Below are 24738 nucleotides of genomic sequence, written 5' to 3' on the forward strand. Positions count from 1 at the left end.
AGGAAAAAAGTTTTAGGAAAAATGGTGAAAAATTTCAAGAGATTGAAGTGTCTGTTCAAAAAAGCAAATATCAGAATTATAAGAGTCTCATAAAGAGAAAAGTAAAAGAAGGAAGCAGAAATCATATTCCAAGATACAACAGTGGGCATTTTCAAATCTGGGAAATGCTCAGAATGTAGATGTTCAGGAAGCAGAAAGAATGCCTAAGTTCCTAAATGCAAATGGGACTACACCGAGACACATCACTGTGAAATTATCAAAATTCAAAAGCTAAGAAAATATTTTACAAGATTCCAGGGGAAAGAAGAGAGTTACTTATTTAGGCAGTGTAAATGATATATTTGTGGAATGATATATTTAAGGTTTCCAAAACAGCAATTATCAACTGTGTTTTCTTGAAGACTATCATTCTAATATGAAGGAGCAATCAAAACAGTACCATACATACAAAAATTAAAGGAGTTTGCCATGACCAGGCTTGCCTTGCAAGAATTACTAAAAAGAGTGCCACCAAGAAAGAAATATGAAACTTCTCAACAAAGCTATGCACAGTACAACAGACTCTGGAACATAAGCCATAGAAATATGAGATAAATTAAGGTGTGAAAAGGGAGGAAGAAATGTAGAGAAAAATATTCAAACAAAGAATGGTGAGACAAGAATAGTTTAAACAAAAGAGTCTCTTTGATGCATTTATATGTAATATTATATACAGGCATATATGTATATAAATTATCTACATAATGATTTTATGTTTAGTGCATTCACATGTACACAGTCCTCTCTTTTTAAAATATTTTGTCTCTATTAATTTTTAATCATTCCTATTCCTTTTATTTTACTTTTTTTTGTTTGTTTTTTTCATCAAATACACTATTCTGAGATTCCTTAATCTGGCATATGTGTTTAAGAACTCTTATTACTATAGTTTACATATGTGTTCAAGAACTCTTATTACTATAGTTTACATCTATTACTAAATCACCCACATTTCTCAGAAGCTAATTTCTGGATGGTATCACTTATATGTACAATATAAAGAACTGAATCATAAGAACTTGATAAAAATAAAATGTAAAAAAAAAGAAAAGGAAAAAAGTCAAACTTTTGCAAAGACATTGTGAAAACTATGGTGGTTATCTTTGGGGAGGTGAATGGGAACTTCAAGGAAGAGAGTTCAGAACTGTAATGGAACTATGATACAATGTGGTATGGGACTATACATTTATAATTTATGATTTTGTAAACCAGAATTTATTCACAAACATTTTTTTGTTTAAAAATAACCTATTTTGTCATTTTGAGTCCAGTAAGCCCTATTCTGGGTCTGATCACAACATATGTAAGTTCAACAAGGGAAAAAGCCAGTCTATATCTATAGTTCACCTATAAGAGGGAATGGAATGAAAATGCTTGCCTTGCCTCATGCATCCTTATTGGGAAGGTCAGATGAGAACATGGACAGTGGTGAATGTTCCATAACTAGGAAAAGCTGAGTAGATCTCAGGGGAGGAGTGATGTCTAGTGGGAACCCTCCTCCCTCCTTAGGTATAATCATCTATTCCAGTCAGTTTTATACACTCTTCATAGCTGAGTTTCCAGGGAATGAATTTTAGATATCATTGTGGCTTTTCTGACAGGAATGTTTTCCACTATGCCTATCAAAGGCATTATGCCTGGCACAAAGGAAGTTTTAATTAAGTATTGGTTAGTATTATGATTTTGAATTTTGAGCAGAATAGAACTGGAAACAAAGGTTTTTCTCTCCTCATTGTCAACTTAAACTTTATAGAGGTTATTAAAATACTTAAACAACAGCAGGTACTAGAATCTTTCTCCCAGAATTTTATCATGTCTGTTTGTCTTCCTTCATTATATATTGGTAGATAAAGTGCTTTGTGGAAACTCCAGGCTCTTCTGGGAAGATCAAGAAAGAGAAGAGGTGTTTCACTCCTTAGAAACCCATATTATAGAACTGGCATACCTGGTTGAGTATACATATTAAAATGTGCTAAGATCTGGGTTCAAACCCTGGTCTTGACCTGCAGAGGGGAAGCTTTAGGAGTGGTGAAGCACTACTGGAGAGATCTCCCTGTTTCCCTTACTACTTCCCCATTTCTCTCTATCTCTATTCAAAAAATAATAAATAAAAAGTATTTAAAAACTCACATTCTTTGAAAGTGGAGAAAAATACTAGGATCCCACAGGAATAACTATATAATTATAATGTCAAATGACAAAAACTACAAAATAAATGGACACCACTGACCTCCCTTGGTATAGTCTATAGGTCTACTTAGCATAATTTACTTTTTCCACCCAGTGTTAAAGCTTCACACATGCATGATTTCAGTGCCTCTAGGATGACTTTTACATATAATGTGTGTGTGTGTGTGTGTGTGTGTGTGTGTATTTTAACTTTAGAGAAAAAGAAAGACAGATGCAGAGAGTGTGACACCAAAGATTCAGATCATTTCATGATACCTTGGCTCTCCCTCCCACAAAGTATTGGGTTTCAATCTAAGTTATACACAAGTAAGCTATTTCCCCACTAAGTATATCAGTATACTTTTCTCATGCAGAAGAATATATATATATATATATATATATATATATATATATATATATATATATAGCACTGATAACTGAAATTGCCAGTTTTTTCATATTTTAGATAAAGTGCATCAACCTTGGGTTTTATTTTCAAATGAAAAATATGTTGACTAAAATCTACAGATATTCCAGTCTCCCCTTTGATGGCTGAAGATGACCTCTGAACATATATACTCTATTCCTCATAGTTTTTGGTAAAGAAATTATTTTTTATTGGATAGGAGAAAGAGAAACCAAGATGAAAAGGAATGCTAGAGCAGGAGAAAGAGAGCCACCTGCGGCACTGTTCCATCATTTTTTTTGAAGCTTTGCCCTTATGCGAATTGTGGACTTGGATCTGGTCCTTGTACATGCTGAAATATGTTTTCAGTTGGGTACACCCCTCCCTAGCCCCAAGACTAAGAAGTGAACTGAGGGAGCAATTCTGCAAAAAGATGCTGAAGATCACTATAAATGGTGATATCATAGAAACAACTTTATCCAAAGCAGCCTCTGGAGTATTAAACTGTGAACTTCTGCCATGAAGTCCTGTACATAATTTCATTTTGAATTGTTTGATGATCTTATTTGAAGATTTACATGTGCCTTGATTTTGTTGGAGTACACATATCCTCGTGAGTTAAATAAACAGCTGAATGTACTGTATTCTCAATGATTATTAACTTGTGCTCAAATAAGTAAATAACATTAATGTAGTCATGGAAAAGATGCTGTTTCTTCATTTTCACTTTTCAAAGAAAATATTTGTTCATGATTTTGGAGATATTTTGGTGTGAAAAATACTATAAATTTGCATTGTAGGACTTAAGGTAAATATGTATTAAATTTAGCTATATTTGTACACATATGTGCAGAGTCACATAAAACTTTTACTCAAGTACGCTCACTCCTTTATATGTTCATGTTTTATTTCAAATGATTTAATCTTCACTAATTAATGGTCATACTTATGCACTGGGAAAATTCATGTATATTCAAGAATGTTTTAAATGCATAATGCTTATTAAATTAATACAATTACTTTTGAATAGAATCTCAGGTTTATGTCTCTATGCATTTGCATACTTTATAATTGATATTGTACACATAAGAACAAGTTAGATGAGAACACAATTATGTGTATTCACACATCATTTATTTAAAAGCTCTGGAGAATGTTGTTTATTTCATAAGTGTATTTTTCAGATCATTGAACTTTAATATTTCAAACATGAACATTGAATTTTAAATACTGTCATGGAAATCTGTAGCTTATTCCCTTGTGGTCTCAGGGAGATGATATGGAACATACTAATTATGAGAGGAATAAGAATGTTAAGATTGAGTACCTACTATGTGTCACTTCATATGTAGGTAATATGAAATATTAGACAATGAGGACAGTGTGATGATCCATCTAGTAGAGCATTCAAGCAACAGTATTATAACCCCTAGGCCCCTTCTGCTTCATAAGTGCCAGACAATCATTGCCAGTGTCTCTCCTTCTCTCTCTCTTTTTTCTCTCTCCCTCTCTCTTTTGCCCTCCCTCCCTCTTTTCCTATCTATTTCTGTCTCACACTCTACTAAAAAAATAAAAAAGAAAAAAAAGCTTGCTAGAAGCAGTAACACCATTGTACAGGCATCAAACTCCAGTGATAATACAGGTGGGAGAAAAAGAAAGGTAATACATATAATAAGCAATTATTATGTCTGAATATCTTTGAGATTTGGTAAGTCAAATACACTTACTTATATATTACTATAGATCAAAGTGAGACTTGGGAAATTTATGTAAGAAAATTCACATCAATTTGAAGACACAAAGTTCATGTATGAAACTTTCTTTCAGAATGAAAAATTCTTTACAAAATATCTTTCATTGAGTAAATTTTCATGCTGACGGTGAGGACCCAGTTTCCAGTTGCTGCTCTCCACCTGCAGATGGGGAAGCTTCATGAATGGTGAAACTGATTTACAGGTATCTCTCTTTTTTCCAGTCTTCTCTATCTTCACCCTCCTTTCTCAATTTATATCTGTCCTATCAAATAAAGGAAAAAAAAGATAAAAGAAAAATTTTTTTCCAAGAGTAGTGGGTTCATCATACAGACACCTGTAGTTTTCTGTAGGGTATTACAGAATGTAGTTTTGTGCCTGCTTTTCAAGTTTTCTGTGGTTTCCATTGATATAGAAGTACCACTATAAGCCTTCAGAAGCACAGAAGGTTATTTTTATATCCTTCCCAAGCCTGCTAAAATCTTTGTCTTTTATCGTTCTCTGTGGGTTTTTTGCTTTTAATCAGAAAAGTAGATTTGATGAAATATGTAAGGTAAAATGTACGTGGTAATCAGAGGTAAAATCAGTTTTTGTATTTTTAAAAATATATACTGTGTACTAGCTTCCATTTTGCTAACAATGAAGCTATTGAGAAATCCAACTTTAAAGTTTCAAGAGTTTTACTAAATTTTTATAGTCATTTCATAACTTCACTTTAGTCATTTTTGCTAAATATGAATATGTATAAGGAAATACAAATAAAAATGTCACTGAAAACTATTACAATGTACATTTAGAATTACTGAACATAGTAGGTTGGTTTCAATTCTTTAAAAATATATCCCCTTAACATTTACTTTCAAAATTGTTTTAAATATTTAAGAAAGGATATATGTTAATAAAAATAGCAGATTTGTTCCTTAAATATACTATTTAAAGGGATCTGTACAAACAGTCTCAAATAATATCACAGCTTTATCTACCTAATTCTATAACTGGTCTGGATTTTACTAAATTGTATGAGAAGGAAATCAGATCTGTAGTTTTTATGTAGCATTTGACTGTAACATGATAGTCAAAAAATGAGACTCTGAGAAAAGAAAATCATTCCCTAAAGTTTGAAGATTTAGATTGTAAAAGCAAGCCCACTCAGGTTCAAAGGGTTATTAGAAAAGGCTAAGAGATCCTGCAAGCAAAACTTCTGTGTTGCTACTCACAGAGACTTCAGTGGACAGTGTGAAATATGAAATAAGATTGAAGAGCTCACTGACCGAAAGGGCACAGAACATCACAGGACTCACTTTAATTAAATGTGCAGTTTGGGTGAATAGTGATGCAGTTGAAGATATGGAGGGATTTACAGGATCAGTGTGGCGACAGACAATCTTCATGCCTTCTCTCTAGGAGGATTTCAATTTTTGAAGGTGAACATTTTATTTCTTGGATACAATATCGACAATAAAAATGATATATATATGTATATATATATCTACCCCATTTTAATATTTTCGTTGATTCTAAAATATTTTTTACAAAAATTTGTTCTGGTTGAAGTATGATTTTTATAAACAAGTGAAAAGAACAGTTTTCTCAATTGCAGGTGTCCTATTTTCACATTTGTTCATTTCCACCTCTGACAGACACATTGAAAATATTCTGAGATTATATCAGTCAATACAAAGGAAAAAGAGTAAAGCAAAAAAATACCATGCTTTTGAGTAAATGTATGTGTCACATATTTATCCATGCTTTATCCCTGTCCTTCAAACATGTTCAAATTCTCCAGCATTATCTCAAACTGTCTTTAAAACTACCCAGGGATAAATTTTGTAGAAATTTTAGCCACAGTGTAATATATATATTTGGCATTTTCTTATCTTTTTTGTTTGTTTTTTAATTAGTGATTTAATAATTTTAGACAAGATTGTGGGATAAGAGGGGTACAATTCCATATAATTACAACCACCACAGTTTCCTATCCTATCCCCTCCATTGAAAGATTTTCATAGGATTCTCTAATTCCGCTTTAGATGGTACACTTCCTAAGAAAGTCTCAAAACTTAGATATAGAGCAGGTTCCATGAGATAGGACACATGTTCACATATATCCACACATTAGGACAAAATATATATCTGAAAGCAAAAGTGCACAGTAGTCTGCAGTGAGTCACTATATGCACCAAACAAGTAGAAAGACCTAAAAGACACCATAACTTTCCTAATGAAATAGTTTATACTTAGACTTAGACACGCTCCTCACCTGCTTCCTATTACATTTCCCTCAGTCACCCCAAAGCTAATTTTATCAAAGTAAGGACTTCAAAAGCTGAATAAGAACAAGAGACTAGCACACATTAACAATGACTCTTTAGTCACTATCAGGCCACCCCATCAGCTGAGGCCCTAGTTGGGGAGTCCTGGTTTGGGAGTCCCAAACAGACATGATGGGCCTAGACCTCGAATAAATCCCTCTCTCCGTTGTTACTGGTCAGATCAACAATGGTACAGAATATTCCATCCTCCAAAGTGAGGTTGGACAACATAATCTATGTTCCACCTGTGGAAGATGGGTCCTGAAATTGGGGCAACTTGGAATGTTCCTACTCATGACCACAGAATGTGAGCTCAGTTCTACAGGGATGCAGAGGTCATATAGGCTCCTAAATTGAATATGGGATGCAGATCAGATCAAATCCATGGGGTTTACAGTCAACAATATTTATAAACCTTTCCCTTATTTGGGAGCTACTCTCCCCTGATCCAGCTTTCTAGTCCTTTTTCCAACGATGACATTATCTCCCCAGAAAATAACTTGGGTTCACCTGCATATCAGATGTCAGGGTCAGGAAAAAAAAAACTAGTATAGTCATGGGCCATTTGGAATATAACTAAAATATGCCAACTAGCTATCTACAAAATGGAGACCACAAATCTTCATCAGCACTATTCCAGCCTTTATGCTTATGATTAGTCAACAATTTGTTTGGTTTTATATGTTAAGTCTTTTTTTCAGCCACCAAGTTCCAGATGCTAACTTGATGTCAACCAGGAAATATTGGTGGGGTTGTCTGCCCATGAAAAACTGGTTGACATCAAGTTAGCATCTGGAACTTGGTGGCTGAAAAAAAGAGCTCACATTCTGTGGTCATGAGTAGGAACATTTTGGAAGTTTGTAGGTATCTAGTAAATAGTCTATTTCTTCCAGGTTCTCTAGCTTGGTGGCACATAATTGTTCAAAAAAACCTTGCATGATATGTTGAATTTCTATGGTGTCTGTTGTGTTATTTCCTATTTTTTAAGAATTTATTTCATGAGAAAGATAGGAGAGAAAGAACCAGCCATCACTCTGGTACATGTGCTGCCAGGGATCGAACTCAGGGCCTCATGCTTGACAGTCTAGTGTTTTAGCTACTGTGCCACCTCCTAGACCACGATATCTCCTCTTTCATGTCCAATGTGATTTATTTGGGTCTTCTCCCTTTTTTTGTTTTGTGAGTCTGGCTCAACGTTTGTCAATTTTGTTCACTCTTTCAAAGAACCAAGATTTTCTTTGGTTGATCTTTTGTATGTTTTTTTTATTATTATTATTTTCAATGTTATTTATTTCTGCCCTAAAGTTAGTGATTTCTGTCCTTCTGGTTGCCTTCGAGTTCCTTTGTTCTTCTTCTTCTAGGTCTTTAAGATGTTCAATCAGGCTGTTTATTTGTGCTTTTTCTTGTTTCCTAATGTGTGTTTGTATGGCTACGAATGTCCCTCTCAGTACTGCTTTAGCTGTGTCCCAAATATTTTGATAGCCTGTGTCTTCATTTTCATTGAACTCTTGAAAAATTTTGATTTCTTCCTTTATTTCCTCTTTGACCCAGTAGTTGTTAAGGAGTGCCCTGTTGAGTGTCCACATTTTGGGACCATTACTAATATTTTGTTGATTGCTAAGTATTAGTTTAATTCCACTGTGGTCTGAGAAGATACTTGGGATGACCCATTTGGACTTGAGTAAAATGTGTATTCAAGTTTTTTTGGGATGAATGACTCTAAAAATGTCCAATAGTTCTAGTTTATCTATCTCAGTTTCTTGAACCTTTATGTCTTTTATGTTGTCTAGACTAGAGAAGTTTTCAGCTATTATGGTCTGAAGAATACTTTCTTCCTCTCCCTCTTTCTTCCTCTGGTAAGCCAATAATGTGTATATTGTTTCTCTTGAAGTCATCCCCTAGGTCTCTGTTGTTTTTTTTCTGTATCTCTTAATCTCTTTTTGAGATCTCTTACTTCTTTTTTAGTTGTCTCTAGTTCATCCTCGATCTTGCTAATTCTGTCTTCAGCCTCATTGATTCTATTCTCTCTCTCCTATACTGTTTTCTGGAGTTCATATATTTTGTTACCCTGTTCTGATACTGTTTTAGCTTGTTTGCTAGCTCAGCTATTTCAGCTTTCAGCTCTCTAATAACCTTGAGATAATTAGTGTTTTCTTCCAGAGTCTCATTTTTTGTTTCTTCATTTCTAATGACAATTCTTTAAAACTCTTTACTCACTCCTTTGATTATTTCCTTAACTAGTGTTTGATGTTGACCTCATTATTTTGTGCTTCAGCCTTTGGGGGACTTTTAGCTGAACTCTTGTCCTGGTTCAGTTCTCCAATATTTCTTCTTGTTGGTTTAAGCATTTTATATATTATGTTATGAGGTCCCTCTCTCAGTACTTTTCAAGTTACTGATCACTATTGCTTGGATTGACTTGTGTCTAAGAAGTTATTAGAAGGTTCATTATTGTGGAAGTTAACAGCTGTTTCAATAGTATTTTAATCTCCAATTTGGAGCTCAGTAGCTTAAAATCCTCTTTTGCTCTTTTTCTTCACTTTAGACTATGGGAGCCTGGGGGCTTTTAAAATATAAGTAGGCTTCATAGCTTAATCACTGACTTCTGACCAAGAGATAAAGCAGGGTGTAGCAGAGATAATCCAGTGGTTATGCAAAGAGACTTTCACAGCCCCACTGCTAAGTCACAAAGGTATAGATCTTCTCCTGAGTTTCCTGGTTAGTTCTCTGTCCCCTTATGTCAGCACAGGGCCTCCCTACCACTGCTCCAGATTCTGAGGGCAGTAGCAATGGAGACTCACAGTTACACTTGGTAAGTCCTCTCCTCCCTTCAGCTGTCCCCTTGTTGGTGAAACAGACTGGAGGTGGTGTCTCATCTGGTAAACTGCTGGACTGTTACCAGCCACTTAATGTCTTCCTAGGCTCCTCTCTGTCCTCGAACCACACGTATTTGCTCTCACCGCTGATTTGGTGGGTTTCTGAGGTCCTTATAGTCCTGTCTTGTTTCGGACCCAGGTGGTCTCCTTTGGTATTCCTAGTTGATCAGGGAGAGGAGAGGAGAAAAACACAGCTACTGCTGCTTATAGCCCCGCCTCTGGAAGTTTCATTTTATGTCTTTATATAACACAGAGATTGGGGGCCAGGAAGTGGTGTACCTGGTTAAGGGCTTATAGTATTATGCTCAAGGACACAAGTTCTATCTATCTATTTCCTTCTTTCTTTCTTTCTTTCTTTCATTCATTCTTTCTTTTATTTATAACCAGGAACCATTGACTAAACCATAGGATAAGAGGGGTACAACTCCACACAATTCCCACTACCAGAACTCTGTATCCCATCCCCTCCCTTGATAGCTTTCATTTTCTTTAACCCTCTGGGAGTATGGACCCAAGTCATTAAGGGATGCAGAAGGCTGAAGGTCTGGCTTCTGTAATTGCTTCCCTCCTAAACATGGGTGTTGATAGGTCAATCCATACTCCCATCCTGTTTCTCTCTTTCCCTATTGGGGAAGGGCTCCGGGGAATCAGAGCTCCAAGGCACATTAGTGGGGTTGTCTGTCCAGGGAAGTCTGGTCACATCCTGCTAGCATCTGGAACCTGGTGGCTAAAAGATAGTTAATATACAAAGCCAAACAAATTGTTGAACAATCATGGACCTAAAGGATGGAATAGTTCAGATTAAGAATTGGGGGGGTCCACCATTTTGTAGATAGCTAGTAGGCATATTTTAGTTATATTACAAAGGACTGGTGGATATACTATTTTTTCTCCCCAGAGACTGAAATCTGTTATGTAGGTGAATCCAAGTTATTTTTTGGGTTGATGATGTTATGACTGGACAAAGTACCAGAAACCTGGATTAAAGAAAAGAGTATCTCCCAAATATGGGAAATGTGTATAAATATTGTAATCCCCGTTAACTTGATGTGATCTGGGGCCCATATTCAGTTAAGGAGGCTATGTGACCTCTGCAACCCTGTAGATCTAAGCTCATATTCTACGGTCATGAGTAGGAACATTACAAGCTGCCTAATTTCAGGACCCATCTTCCTCAGGTGTAGCATAGAGTATGTTTTCCATCCTTCCTTTGAAGGATAGAACATTCTTTACCGTTGTTGATCCAAGTTGAGGGCAAGGTCCTAGGGGGGCCCACAAAGGGGTCTATTGTGTTGTTCCTAATAGAGATGACCATTAACAATGGAGAGAGAGATTTATTTGAGGTCTAGGCACATTATGTCTGTTTGGGAATCTCTGGAATCCTGGAATAGGGCCCCAGCTAATGGGGTGGCCTGACAGTGACTAAAGAGTCATCATTAAAGTATGCCAGTCACTTGCCCTTATTCAGCTTTTGCAGTCCTTCCTTTGCTAAGGTTAACTTTGGAGTGAATGAGAGAACTATAATAAGAAGTAGATGAGGAGTGTATCTAAGTTCAATTAGATACTATTTCATTATGAACTTTATACTGACTTACTGCAGACTATTGTGTGCTTTTGCTTCCAGGTATATATTTTTCCCTAGTTTATGGATACATGTGAACATATGCTCTATCTTATGGGACCTGGTCTATATCTAGGTTTTGGAACTTTGTTAGGAAGTGAACTACTTGGAATGGAATTAGAGAATACTATGAAAGGAAAGGTCTCACCGGAGTAATGAGAATGAAGGGTTGATGTTCCATGCCTGACATGTCTGGACACAGTCCAAAGTGAAGCATGCTGAGGTGGTACTAGTTGTGTTGATTAGGTTGGGACCAGCAGATGCAATATCATTTGTTATGACTTGGGAGAAGCATGCAGTAAAGTGAACTCCACCCTAGAGGTTCCAGGGCTGGGGGAAACATAGGCTCTATAGAGGAAGCAGGAGGTTCCTGCTGTCTTAAAGTTAAGAAAGCAATAGATAGTTATTTCTATAGTCACATTATTTGGCAATTGGGTTAACTTTGAAAAATTCCTTTGTTAGGATTTGCTGTATTATACAGAACATCACCATAAATTATGTCCTTTGACAATATTTGTATACAGCTCTGACACAAGTTGCTTCTGTTATCCCTGGTCTTGGCTTTTGAGAGAGTCAACATATCAAAGACTCAGCCTATGTATTAAAAAGACTCAGTCTGTGATTTAAAAAGTTTGTGACATTCAATCAATTTTCCCCCTCTCATATTAATTAGTGATTTATATGACCACAAATTAATAGGAGTGTACATAAAACCATTCCCACCACCAAAAGACTGTGTCCCATCCCACCGCCCCCACCTTCCAGCACCCCTGGGAAGCAGAAAATCCACCCTCACCCTCACCCCAGGGTTTTCACTTTGGTGCCCTACTCCAGAAGGACTCAAGTTCTATCCCCTGATGCCTACCAGCAGGTCAGTGTGGTTTCATTAACTGTAACAAATGCAACACTACAAAAAGATATGTTGATAGTGTTTGTCTATTCCTTCCATAAAAACATTCTTAGTAAAGAAAAATAGATATTTCAAGAGGGCAGGCAGTGGCACACCTGGTTGAGTGTAACCCTTATTGTGTACAAGAACCTGAGATGAAGCCCTTAGTCTCCACTTGCAATGGAGCGCTTCATGACCAACAACACAGTACTGCAAATGTCTCTCTCTTCATTTATATCTTCCCCTTTCCTCTTCTCTTTCCAAAATAAATAAATAATTATTTTAAAAATCATGGCAGTGAATAAACATACTGTAAATGCAGGGAGGGCCTGCAAAATAGTCACCAGACAATGCACCTATTTTTGTCATGCAGGTGGTCCAAGGTTCACATTAACTTGCCATGGCATTAGATAAATTATTGGTTCCTTGGTGTCTTTCCTTCTTTCTCTGTCTTTCTCTATTCAACTAAAGTCAATCAGTAGTGCTGATGTCCCAATAAGGACAACAAATGACTTATAAATTAATGAATGATTTACTGGAATAATTACATAATTATTAAAGCTGACATAAGAAGTCCAGCTGTTGACCCACCTGGTAGAGGCCATAAGTTATGGTACCCAAGGACCACGTTCAGGCCTGACCTGTGATTATCATACTAAGTGGTGAGGCGTATCTGCAGGTATCTTCTATCTTTCTCTCTCTGTCTCTTTCCCACTCTCCTCTCAATTTATCTCTGCCTATTGGATAAAAGAGAAAAAAAAGAAAATGGAAGAAAAAATAGCTGCCTGAGGCCCAATGATAACCCTGGAAGAAATAAACAAATAAATAGTACCACCGTGATTGTTCCACAGTTTTCTTTATGTTGATAGAGATAGAGACAGATTGAGTGGGAAGAAGAGGTAAGGAAAGAGAGAGAGACATCCATAGCAGTGTGTCACCACTTACAAAACCTCCCTGATGCAGGTGGGTCAAAGGACCTGAACCTGGGTCCTTCTGATAGTTATTGCCCACCTCCACACCTCCATGATATTCTTAATGTTGAAAACATTTTCTTTTACCTCAATAATCTCTTTATACACTGCACCATGCCTTCATTCTCCGACACAGCAAAGCTCCAGAAAACAATTCTTACTCTGCTAATGCTACATTCTCTCCTAGTCTATTTACTGAAGTCAGTCTTCAAATTCCAATACTCCCCCAAAACCACAATATCCAGGTCATATAACTACATATCTGTTACCATTCAGACTTTATTCTAACTGACCAGTAAGTAGTTTTCAGCAATTGATCACCATCAACTCCTGGAAACATTTGTTAACCCCCCCCACCTTTTTTTTTTTTTTAATTCAGTGAAACTGATTTTTCCACTCTCCATTTTTCTTGCAACTACTTGGTCAATAAGACCAATATTTTCCTTCTCCTCAATATTTAAGTCTTGATAGCACAAAGCTCAGCTCCAAGCTTTCATTTTCTTTATCCATCTTCATGTTTTAAGTACACTCTTTCAGAGTTCATAGAAATAGCTCCCATCTCTATGATAATATCACTCATATGCATACATCTAAACTTTGCCTTCCCTCCAGTTTGATTACGTCTCTTTATCTCCCCCTACTCTCTTGATTCATTTCTGTTTCTATCCAATAAATAAAGACAACATTTTTTAAAAGAATAAATCTCATGCTTATATACTGATGAGAATAATCTATTTTAGAGAGACTAATGCAAGGCACAGGGAATAAAGTTATATTTCGTGGGCTGAAAAATGTCTCTAAATAGAGGAGAGGTGAACTCAAGGGTAAAAGTACAAAATCAATTAAGAAGGAATTCTTAGAGTTGAAGACTGACAAAGACTGTAGAAATCTTGAAAGATACGTTTTTATCAATAGGATCCTAGATTTGGTTCTTGGAATAATTGAAATACAATTAATAGACACAAGTACAATGTAATTATTTTATTCTTAAGGATGTATTTATGAGAGAAATAATTAGCACATCATTCTGGTGTGAGATGCCAGGGATTGAACTTGAGACTGATTGAGAGTTCAATACTTATCCACTGCATCACTTTCCTACCTGCTACAGTGTGGGATTCTTATAGAAAAAGTCATGTTCAAAGGAATGTCAGAAAATGATAAAACAAATAAAGATGACTTGATTGGCATGACTATAAGGAAAAGAAATAAATTCAAGGAATAGATTAGTAGCAGATTAGGGGAAGATTTTTTTGTTTGATTTTTTAAAGATAATTAATTAATATGATAAAACAGAGAAAAACTGAGACTGGAAAAGGGAGATACAAATGAAGAGAGACACCTGCAGCACTACTTCACTGCTAGTGAAGCTTGCCCCCTACACATAGAGATTGTGTCTGCTTTGAGAATCAGAGTGATGTTAGCTTCATAGAATGTGTTTGGGACTATTCTCTCTTCTATTTTCTGGAAGAGTTTGAGGATGGTGGTGCTCTTTTTTGAATGTTATATAAAATTCATTAGTATAGCCATCTGGACCTGAGCTTTTTGGTTTTGGGGAGGCATTTGATTAGTTTCAATTTCTTTACTAGTGATCGGTCTGTTAAGTTTATCTGCTACCTCTTGTGTCAAGGTTTGATCTTTTGATGAGTCTACAGTTTGACAGAAAGTCATTCCATTCTTTCTAAGTCTTTCCTCTCCATCATATTTAATTTGAAAGAGTGGACTAATTGAATCTTCTGTATTAGATATTCTTTCTTCTATATGAGTAAGTCTTCTTTCTAAGCCTTCTACCAGAGTTTGAAATATGCACAATGAATTTTCATTCCCTCCAATTCTGTTTGAAGTTTTTTCTTTCATGCTTCCTAAATGTGTTACTTAGTCAACTCTGATTGAAGTTCTTCTTTCATGTTTTTTTGGTTTTGGTGAGCTGTATTCAAAGCTCTTCTTCTGTGTTTTCTAATCCCTTAGTGAAATATTCTTTCATTTTTTTTGAATGTGCTTCTACATACTGTGCTAAGATTCTTAAAGAGTCCTCATAATGAGCTTTCTCTGATAGTCCATTTATGTCTGCTATTTCTTGAAATCCTTCTGTTTCATTTCTATCTGTCTGGCTTGGGATGTTTGGGTATTTGTTTCTGCAATACATCTGTATATGCATTATTGTGCTGGCTATTTCTTGCAATCAGGGGGTGCTATTGTTGTGGTCTCTGGGATTTGATTTATGTTTTTGTTGGGCTTGGGGTTGAGGTCAGGTTTTATTTGTTTTGTTTTATTTTTGTTTTCTTGAACTGTTTTGTGCTGTGTGGTGTATGTACATGGCTTCCCTGTACGATTTCAGTCTGAAAGCAAGCCTCAGTAGTTTTTTGCTGGATTCCAGTTCATAGACGCAGGGATGACATTACTGTTCAGCTGCTGCCAGCTGCCACAAATTATCTTTATGATTTGGTGACAGATCAGATTTCTTTTGGTCACAAATGCGGCCTGTTTTTTTGGTCTGTTCTTGTCTGTAATTTAGTAAGCTATTGCCCCTGAAATTGTGGATTAAAAGGTTATACATTCCATTCTCTCACAGATAGTACTGTGTGTTTCCTTGACTATTATGTGTAGAGAGAAATGGTGTTGTGCTCTACCAGCGCTCTGCATTCTTTGTGTTTGATTTCAGTCTCATATCCTGTATAACACCAACCATGAATGTGAACACCCACCTGAGGCTGTGGTGTTTCTGCAGATGTCTCAACTATACTTGGTGAATTTGTTAAGTTTGATAGTTGTAGATATTTGTTGTTTTAGGGAAGAGTATAGTCTGTTTGTTGCTACCCCATCGCCATATCTTTCACAAGTTCCAATGGACTCTTCTATGGCAAGAATCTTAGGTGTAATGTGGGAAATGGTATGCATGTACAAACTATTGTATTTACTGTCAACTATAAAACATTAATCACCCAATAAAGAAATTGAAAAAAAGAATCTTAGGTATAAGTTCAAATTAAAAAAGAATGATGGGGTAGAGTGGAAAATTTGCAAATGAAAGAAAGCATTACAGATGGGTTGATGGATATACTGATAGATGAACTAATGCATAAACTTTTGGATTGTGATGCTATGATATAGTTGCTAACTGAAATGGGAATCAAGCAAAATACAAGCTAGGTAAGAAAAAGAATGAATAAATGCTAATACTAGAAGTGTTAACTACATTCTTAAACCAAACTTATATTTTATCAAATAATTATAAAAAATATGGTGGTAAATAGTATAATGGTTATGCAAAGAGATTCTCATACCTGAGGCTCCTAAGTCCCAGGTTCAATCCCCCATATCATGATAAGCCAGAACTGACTAGTGCTCTGGTAAAAATAAATAAGTAAAACAATATTAAGTTTTTTTTAAAAAAATTAAAGATTATTATGGTACTTTTAAATTATAATCTTTTTACACAAAGAACTATGAGAACAATAAAACCATGTTTCTAGGTTATAAAGTTGATGAGCATTGTACTTGGAGTTTGAAATGTCATATATTTGATTGTAAAACTTAGCCACAAGATGTTTCCAAAATACCATTAAGTCCTAAGTCCTTGTCCATATAGAAAATATAGTTAACACCTTCAATGTTAAAGGGTGAAAGTCCAAAAGTAAATATTCAACAATGAGTAAAATAATAAGCATTATTTCTATTTTCCAGTGTAAATTTGATTTCTGCTAGAGCTGTCTAAAATTAGTACCTACATCCATCTGTCCAATTTAGTTATTTATTTCATTGATTTAATTAATTGATCACCCATTTGTTCATTCCACATTAATTCATTAACGTCAGTAGATATTTTGCCTGTTGGATTTATGCCATGTTATAGTGAGCAACAGGAATATATTTGTGATTTTTAGTATCAAGTTTCCTATTAGGATGCCATTAGCTGATTCTCTCAGCATGAGTTCATACAGGAAGAGAAGTATGGAATGAAAATATATATATATATATATATCAGGAAATATATATCAGGAAAGTGTACCTTGATTCTACTATCCTTTCACAGGAAAATTAAGTTATGGGCAAACTGCAATCGGCAACATGTCTTCTCAGAAAAGGAGAAGCAACACTCAAACACATGACTTCAGGGAAATAGTTCTAGATGACCACTGGAAAAAAAGGACAACCCTACAGGAGCAACTCCAGCTACTAAATGAATATAGAAGCTGATCTCTAGTGCCCATGGCAAGGACATATAGCGGACCTAAGAACCAGTGTATAATGTTGCAGAAGATCACTGGGAACATGTAGATAAGTTTAAAGTTAGTTAAATTGATGACCAGACTTATCCAGGGTGCAAAGCCATCCAATCTCCGTGTGACTTTTCATAGAGACTCATGCTTAGGTCGACTTTTCATGACTTTTCTGAAGACATGTACTAAAGAGATTCAAGGTGAGGTCAAGTCCATGGGGTTTACAGTCAACAATATTTATACAACTTTCCCATATTTGGGAGCTATTCTCTTCCCTGATCCAGCTTTTGGCTCCTTTTTCCAGGCATGACATCATCTCCCCAGACAATCAGACAATAACTTGGATCCACCTGCCTATCAGATGTCAGGCTCAGAAAAAAAAAAAAAAAGTAGTATATTCATAGGCCCTTTGGGATACAACTAAAATAGACCTACTAACTAACTACAAAAAGGAGACCCCTCCAACTCTTCATCTGAAATATTCTATCATTTAGGTTCCTGATCATTTAACAATTTGTTCTGCTTTGTATCTTAATGATTTTTCAGCTACCATATTGCAGATGCTACCATGATGCCAACCAGACTTGCCTGGGCAGATGATCTCACCAATGTATCTTGGAACCCCACCTCTCCAGAGCCCTGCCTCACTGGGGAAAGAGAGAGACAGGCTGGGAGTATGAATCAACCTGCCAATGCCCATATTCAGCATGGAAGCAATTACAGAAGCCAGACCTTCCACCTTCTGTACCCCATAATGACTTTGGGTCCATACTCTCAGAGGGATAAAGAATAGGAAAGCTATCAGGGGAGGGGACAGGATATAGAGTTCTGGTGGTGGGAATTGTGTGGAGTTGTACTCCTCTTATCCTATGATTTTTGTCAGTGTTTCCTTTTTTTAAAAAAATTTTTATTATCTTTATTTTATTTACTGGATAGAGACAGCCAGAAATCGAGAGGGAAGGGGGTGACAGAGAGACACCTGCAACACTGCTTCACCTCTTGCAAAGCATTCCCCCTGCAGGTGGGGACTGGGGGCTCAAACCTGGGTCCTTGTGCACTGTAACACGTGTGCTCAACCAGGTGCGCTACCACCCATCCCTTCCTTTTTATAAATAAAATTAAAAAAAAATTTTTTTAAAGTACAGTCACCTCCCCAGTGTTTAATTTTATTTATTTATTCCCTTTTGTTGCTCTTGTTGTTTTATTGTTGTAGTTATCATTGCTGCCATTGTTGTTGGCTAGAACAGAGAGAAATGGAGAGAGGAGGGGAAGACAGAGAGGGGGAGAGAAAGATAGACACCTACAGACCTGCTTCACTGCTTGTGAAGCGACTCCCCTGCAGGTGGGGAGTCGGGGCTCGAACTGGGATCCTTATGCCGGTGCTTGTGCTTTGCGCCACCTGCGCTTAACCTGCTGCGCTACAGCCTGACTCCCCCAAAAATTTTAAGAGAATGTACATTAGTAAAACATTTTAGGATATAGTATTGAAATGAAGTTTAGTTCATGTTCTGTGATTTGGGGAATGAATCAGGAATAAACATGCAAATCTTTTATAGGGAAAATGCCTGACAGGTAAAATGGTGAGAGAACTAGAAGAATCTAGTATTTTTACTAGAACACAGTGCATGCTTTTGTGAAGAAAGGTTAATTAGAAATAAGGTTATATGGGAAGAGTGTGGGAAGTAATACCATTCTAAAGAAAGCCTGTCCAGGATTTCATTAAATTCTCCATCAAAAGAATTCTGCATGATTCAAAGACAGCCTGGCAACTTTTACCTGTCATAGTCATTGATAGGAGAAATTTGTGAATTTCAAATCAGACATCTGAAGTCAAAGAAAAGTTGGATGATGGTCTCTAATGCTCAACCAGGAAGACAAAGTTCCAATATCTACCATTAACCCACCTTTTTTAAACATAAATCCATAACTGAAGATAACAACTACTTTATGAAATATCTCACATCTGTACAGTTCTGCTTTAGTTGAAGAGAGAATACTCTGCTATATAATTTAAATCAAATGCAGAGATATTATTGAAAATGTGGATAATTAGTATGAATCTTTGAAGCTAATACAAAAATATAACCTATTTCACAGTTTATTTTCTAAAATATGTTTTTTTTCAAATAGAAAGGGTGGGGTGGGGAGAGAGACCACAGAACCAATTTTTTTTCAATGCAGTGTATTTCTGATGTATATTTTGCATACAACAAAGTGGCACATTATCCAAATAAGTCATTTTTTGGTCTTAAAATGAAATTTCTTTCAGTTTTTCATTCTTTGATTGATTAATTGATTGATCTGAGACACAGAGGCAGTGGCAGAGCAAGTAAAAAAGGCCACAGCACCAAACCTTCTGTCGATGTGATAAAGGATGACATCAAACCTGTATGTTACATCTTCACACTGTCCAGTTGTGCTATTGCTTGTGCTCCAAAATAATATTTTAACCACATTCTGTGTATTTAAATAATATAAGTAAGTCAAAAATATGTATCCTCAAAGAAGGCTTTTCTTTGCTCAATACTTTGAAAAAATAACGTGTCCTAAGTTTGATTTTGATATGTAGAGTCAGTTGATTGACATATTAGGCATGTTATTTAGCTAATAATTTAATCCTGCAGGTGGCAAGATTTTATAAATGCATGTGTAAACCTGTATTTTCCCATGTAGAATTATCTTTTCAATGCATTGTATTAGAGCATACTTGAGTAAACTTCTAATAATGGGAGCCTTGGTTGGAAAATGATTATTATTTTTTCATGACAATGAAGCAAATACAGGTTGTGGATACCATGACTAATGATGTGTTTCTAGAATGCTCAGTAGATGTCAAATGCTTTTAAATGTGTGCACATTCTCATAACTGGTGAACAAGTTTTTATTGTAGAAAAAGAAAACAGCAGGAAGGTCCTTCTAGAAAGAAATCAACTCATTTGTTTTTTTAGTCAGTTGAAAATGATGTAAACTAGCATTCTGCCTAATGGGAAATGATGGGGCAGATATGCCAGGTTCAGGTTATACCAACTGGGCTTTCTGAGTACTTTCTCCAGTCTGTGCAAATCAGCTTTCCTGACATTGTCTTTGTTTTGCTCTGTGTAGAAAGTGCTAAGCCTAGGTCTCTCCTTTTCACACATAAGACAAAAAAAAATGTAATGCATAGCTTTTTATAATAGTGTTTATAGAGACATATCCTTTCACTCAGGTCTAAAAGTTATTTGTCATGGTTTTAGTTACAGGTTACCCCCCTCTCTTTTACTGGGTCTGACTAAATGCCTGTGACTTTTGTATGTATGAATGAGCTCTGTTCTCATTATTACAAAATGAAACCCAGACTCCCCAAGAACAGTGTGGGATATGCTGGAAGTTGCATTTGCTCACCACAGTTCATAGAAGCTGAAAATGTGTGATAATTAATAGTCAGTTTATTCTGGCAATCCATAAAAAATGTCTCCATGGTTTCTTATAGTTCTTTTTTTTAATTGGACATAATGTTCTTAAATGAATTACTGTCTATGTTAAACTGTAGGGTGTTCAGACTTGGGCAGAATATCTTGGGCAAAATAAATTAATTAGTTATGAATAGATAGGCTTGCTTGAACTTTGTGAAACAAATATTAATTTATAAAGACTCATGTTTCCCTGACTGGGTTGAAAAAGCACTTACTGAGAAAGTATGAAAATAACATGCATGTTTTCTGAATTCTCAAAAGGAGAGGGAGAAAGATAGCTACAGCTACCTACAAGGAAATGTTTTTTTTTTATTATTGTTTTATTTACTTATTAAATAGCCAGAAATGAAGAGAAAAGGGAGTTATAGAGGAGAGAGATAGAGAGATACCTGCAATACTGCTTAACCACTTGCAAAACACCCCCCCTTGTTGGTATGCTTCTAGTTCTACTTCTGGGATCTAGTTCTGCCTCTGTTATATTGCTTGACATTGTGGTCTATTTACATGATCTTTTCTGTTACATTGGTTTGGTCTCACTCCCCCCGCCTCCGGGAGATTTGGTTTAGCCCTTGCTAGTTTCACGATTCTCCCTTCTCCCAGCCCCCTATCCTAGTACTTCCTAAGTTCCTGATGCTGCCACTGGAGGAGAAAGATGGAGGAGCACATTGTGTGGTGATTAAGTGTTGGACTGTTTGCCGGCTCGTGAATAAAGATTAAACTGCTTTCTCAGCTCAGCCACAAGTTTCTGGTCATCTGTCTCCCTCCTGCGAAGCCAGCCCTGAGAAAACAACACCCCCTGCAAGTGTGGACTGGGGGCTTGAACCTGGGTTCTTGCACATTGTAGCACGTGTAGTTAATCAGGTACATCAACACATAGCCCTACAAGGAAATATTTAAACTTATTTTTATTAAAATAGTATACATTTTACTTGGAAAGATTACCGCAGGGACTGTGTATACATGAGTTTTCTCATTAGAAGTAGAAAAAAATATATATATATATATTTAAAAGGGGTGACTAATAATATTTAAAACAAGCATGCTGATTATGAGAAGATGCCAGTGTTTAACAAATAAGTGGAAATTTTCTAAGAAAGATTGTTTTGAGAGGACAAAACTTTCTGTGGCCTTAGCTTCTTTTTAACTGGGAGACATCACAAAAAAAACAAAACAACAACAACAAAAAAACACTGAATTAAAAAGATCATGTATCATCTGACTTAGAGTTACACAATATATTGCATCTTTATAGACTGAGCTTATTTTTTTAATTCCCTTGAACAGTTGGTCAGTACCCCCATTTAAAGGAGCACTGAATATTCACCTACCCCACTAGTGGGGGCCTTCTGCCTCTTAGAAATGTGCAGACCTGCTGAGAAGTCTCAGAGCATAGCCTGGGCAATGGCCACTGGATTTCAGCACACTGGATTTTATCTTCTCACTGAGCATTATGCTGCAGCTGTCAGATGGCTTTGCATTTTAAATTCCCATTGCCTGTCAGTCATGGACAAATGAAAAAAAATTCAACTATAAAACCTGGAATTCTAGGGAACAAGGAGATTTTCCATTTTGCAGAGGACACTTGGCTGTTTTAGATTTGTTCCATTATAGATCTTTCTTTTTATCTTAATACATGTTAAAGAGATTCTGGGCACAGGATAGAATCAAAGGGCAAGAAATAAAAGAATTAAACCAACAACAATAACAAAAAATTAGTGAGGCAGTAAATACTCTTGATTCACTAATAATCTGATGGTCGAGTATAGTGAGTGAAGTTGTTTTATTATTCCAACAGAGCTTTAAATATGTGGACTCCATATTTAAACAAAAAAATACATTGTATGCTAATTTAGAATAGACTTACTTAGCATAATAATTTGTAAAGGTCATCTTTTTAAAAAAATTATTTATAAAAAGGAAACATTGACATAACCATAGGATAAGAGGGGTACAATTTCACACAATTCCCACTACCAGACCTCTGTATACCAACCCCTCCCCTGACAGCTTTCCTACTCTTTAACCCTCTGGGAGTATAGACTCAAGATCATTGTGGGATGCAGAGGGTTGAAGGTCTGGCTTCTGTAATTGCTTCCCTGCTGAACATGGGCATTGACAGTTCAATCCATACTCCCATCCTGTCTCTCTCTTTCCCTTAGTGGGAAAGGGGAAGTGCTGGGGAAGTGGAACTCCAAGGCACATTGGTGGGGTTGTCTGTCCAGGGAAGTCTGGTCACATCCTGCTAGCATCTGGAACCTGGTGGCTGAAAGAGAGTTAATATACAAAGCCAAACAAACAGTTGGACAATTATGGACCTAAAGGCTGGAATAGTGCAGATGAAGCATTGAGGGGCCCTCCATTTTGTAGATAGCTAGTAGGCATATTTTAGTTATATTTCAAAGGGCTATAGCTATACTAGTGTTTTTTGTTTGTTTGTTTGTTTTGCCTGAGCCTGAAATCTGATATGCAGGTGAATCCCAATTATTGTCTGGGGAGATGATGTCATGGCTGGGAAAAGGACCAGAAAGCTGGATCAGGGCAGAGAGTCAGTGAGTATGGTTGATTTGAATCCTAAAAATCTCTCCCTCACTACTTTTTCATCCAACTAACCACACTTGTCTGCACCCACCTATGATTTAGTGAGTTCCTGAAGAAATCTTGGTTGTATTTTGTTGAGTTTTCAGGGGGCTTTCCATTCCTTTTTCTACTTGATCTGGGACAGTAAAGTGAGACCTTGCTTACTCCATTGCCATGCCTCTGGAACAATAATGCTATTTTAATCTGTGCATATTCAGTTTTGTCTTTGCTTTATTGTCGTCAGGATTACTACTGGGCTCAGTGTTTCACTCCTCCTGGTGATCACTTTTTTTCTTTTTCTTCCTTTTGGAGTAGAGAAAGAGATGCAGGCAGGAAGGGAAAGAAGGAGAGAGAGAGAGAGACAGAGAGACAGAGAGAGAGAGCTTAATGTGCAGCTTGGCGATACGAGAATCCGGCATGAAGCCCAGCCAGTCTATCTTGGCGTTACTCTCGATCGCACTCTGTCATTTCACAAACATCTCATAAAAACTGCAGCAAAGGTGGGTGTGAGGAATAACATCATTGCAAGACTGGCCAGCTCCTCATGGGGCGCGAGTGCTTCCACACTACGATCATCATCTCTGGCATTATGTTATTCCACTGCAGAATACTGTGCCCCAGTATGGTTCCGTAGCCCCCATGTCCACTTGGTCGATTCCAAATTATATTCCTCCATGAGGATAATTTCTGGAACCATCCGTTCCACCCCGGTTCCATGGCTGCCAGTTCTTAGCAACATCGCCCCGCCAGATATTTGTCGGGATGCGGCATCATCTAAGTTCATTTCCCACGTCTATGCTCGACCGGACCTGCCAATATACGCGGATATCTTTGCCCACCCTGTCCAACGCTTGATGTCTCGTCATCCAATCTGGTCCCCTATGCCTACACTGAACTTCTCTGTTCCAGTCTCTTGGAAACAGAGTTGGCAGTCAGCTGAGGTAAAGAACAAACACCTCATCACAGACCCCTGCAAGTGTCAACCCGGCTTTGACCTAGCACGTTATGACTGGGCCCTCCTCAATCGCTATTGAACAGGCCATGGCCGGTGCGCCACTATGTTCCATCGCTGGGGAGCCAGAGATGACCCGAACTGCCCCTGCGGCTACAGACAGACTATGACCCACATAGTCAACGACTGCCACCTCTCCAGATTCAAAGGAGGTCTCGAAACTTTACATCAGGCTCACCCTGATGCTGTTGACTGGCTACGGAAGAAGGGCAAATGCTAGAAGAAGAAGAGAGAGAGAGGGAGAGAGATCCCTGCATCACTGTTTAATAACTTGTAAAGATTCTCCCATATGGGAAGGGTCTGAGTGCACAAACTCAGTGTGTGTCCTCTACCACATGGACTAAACACCCAAAGCCAGCTTTTAAATACTGTATTTCTTATTTCTCCCCTGGTTTCTTAGCTTGAACAAGAGGTAGGTAACATCCTACCTCAGGTCTGGCAGA

This window comes from Erinaceus europaeus, chromosome 3 (assembly GCF_950295315.1).
Source record: "Erinaceus europaeus chromosome 3, mEriEur2.1, whole genome shotgun sequence".
NCBI lineage: Eukaryota > Metazoa > Chordata > Mammalia > Eulipotyphla > Erinaceidae > Erinaceus > Erinaceus europaeus.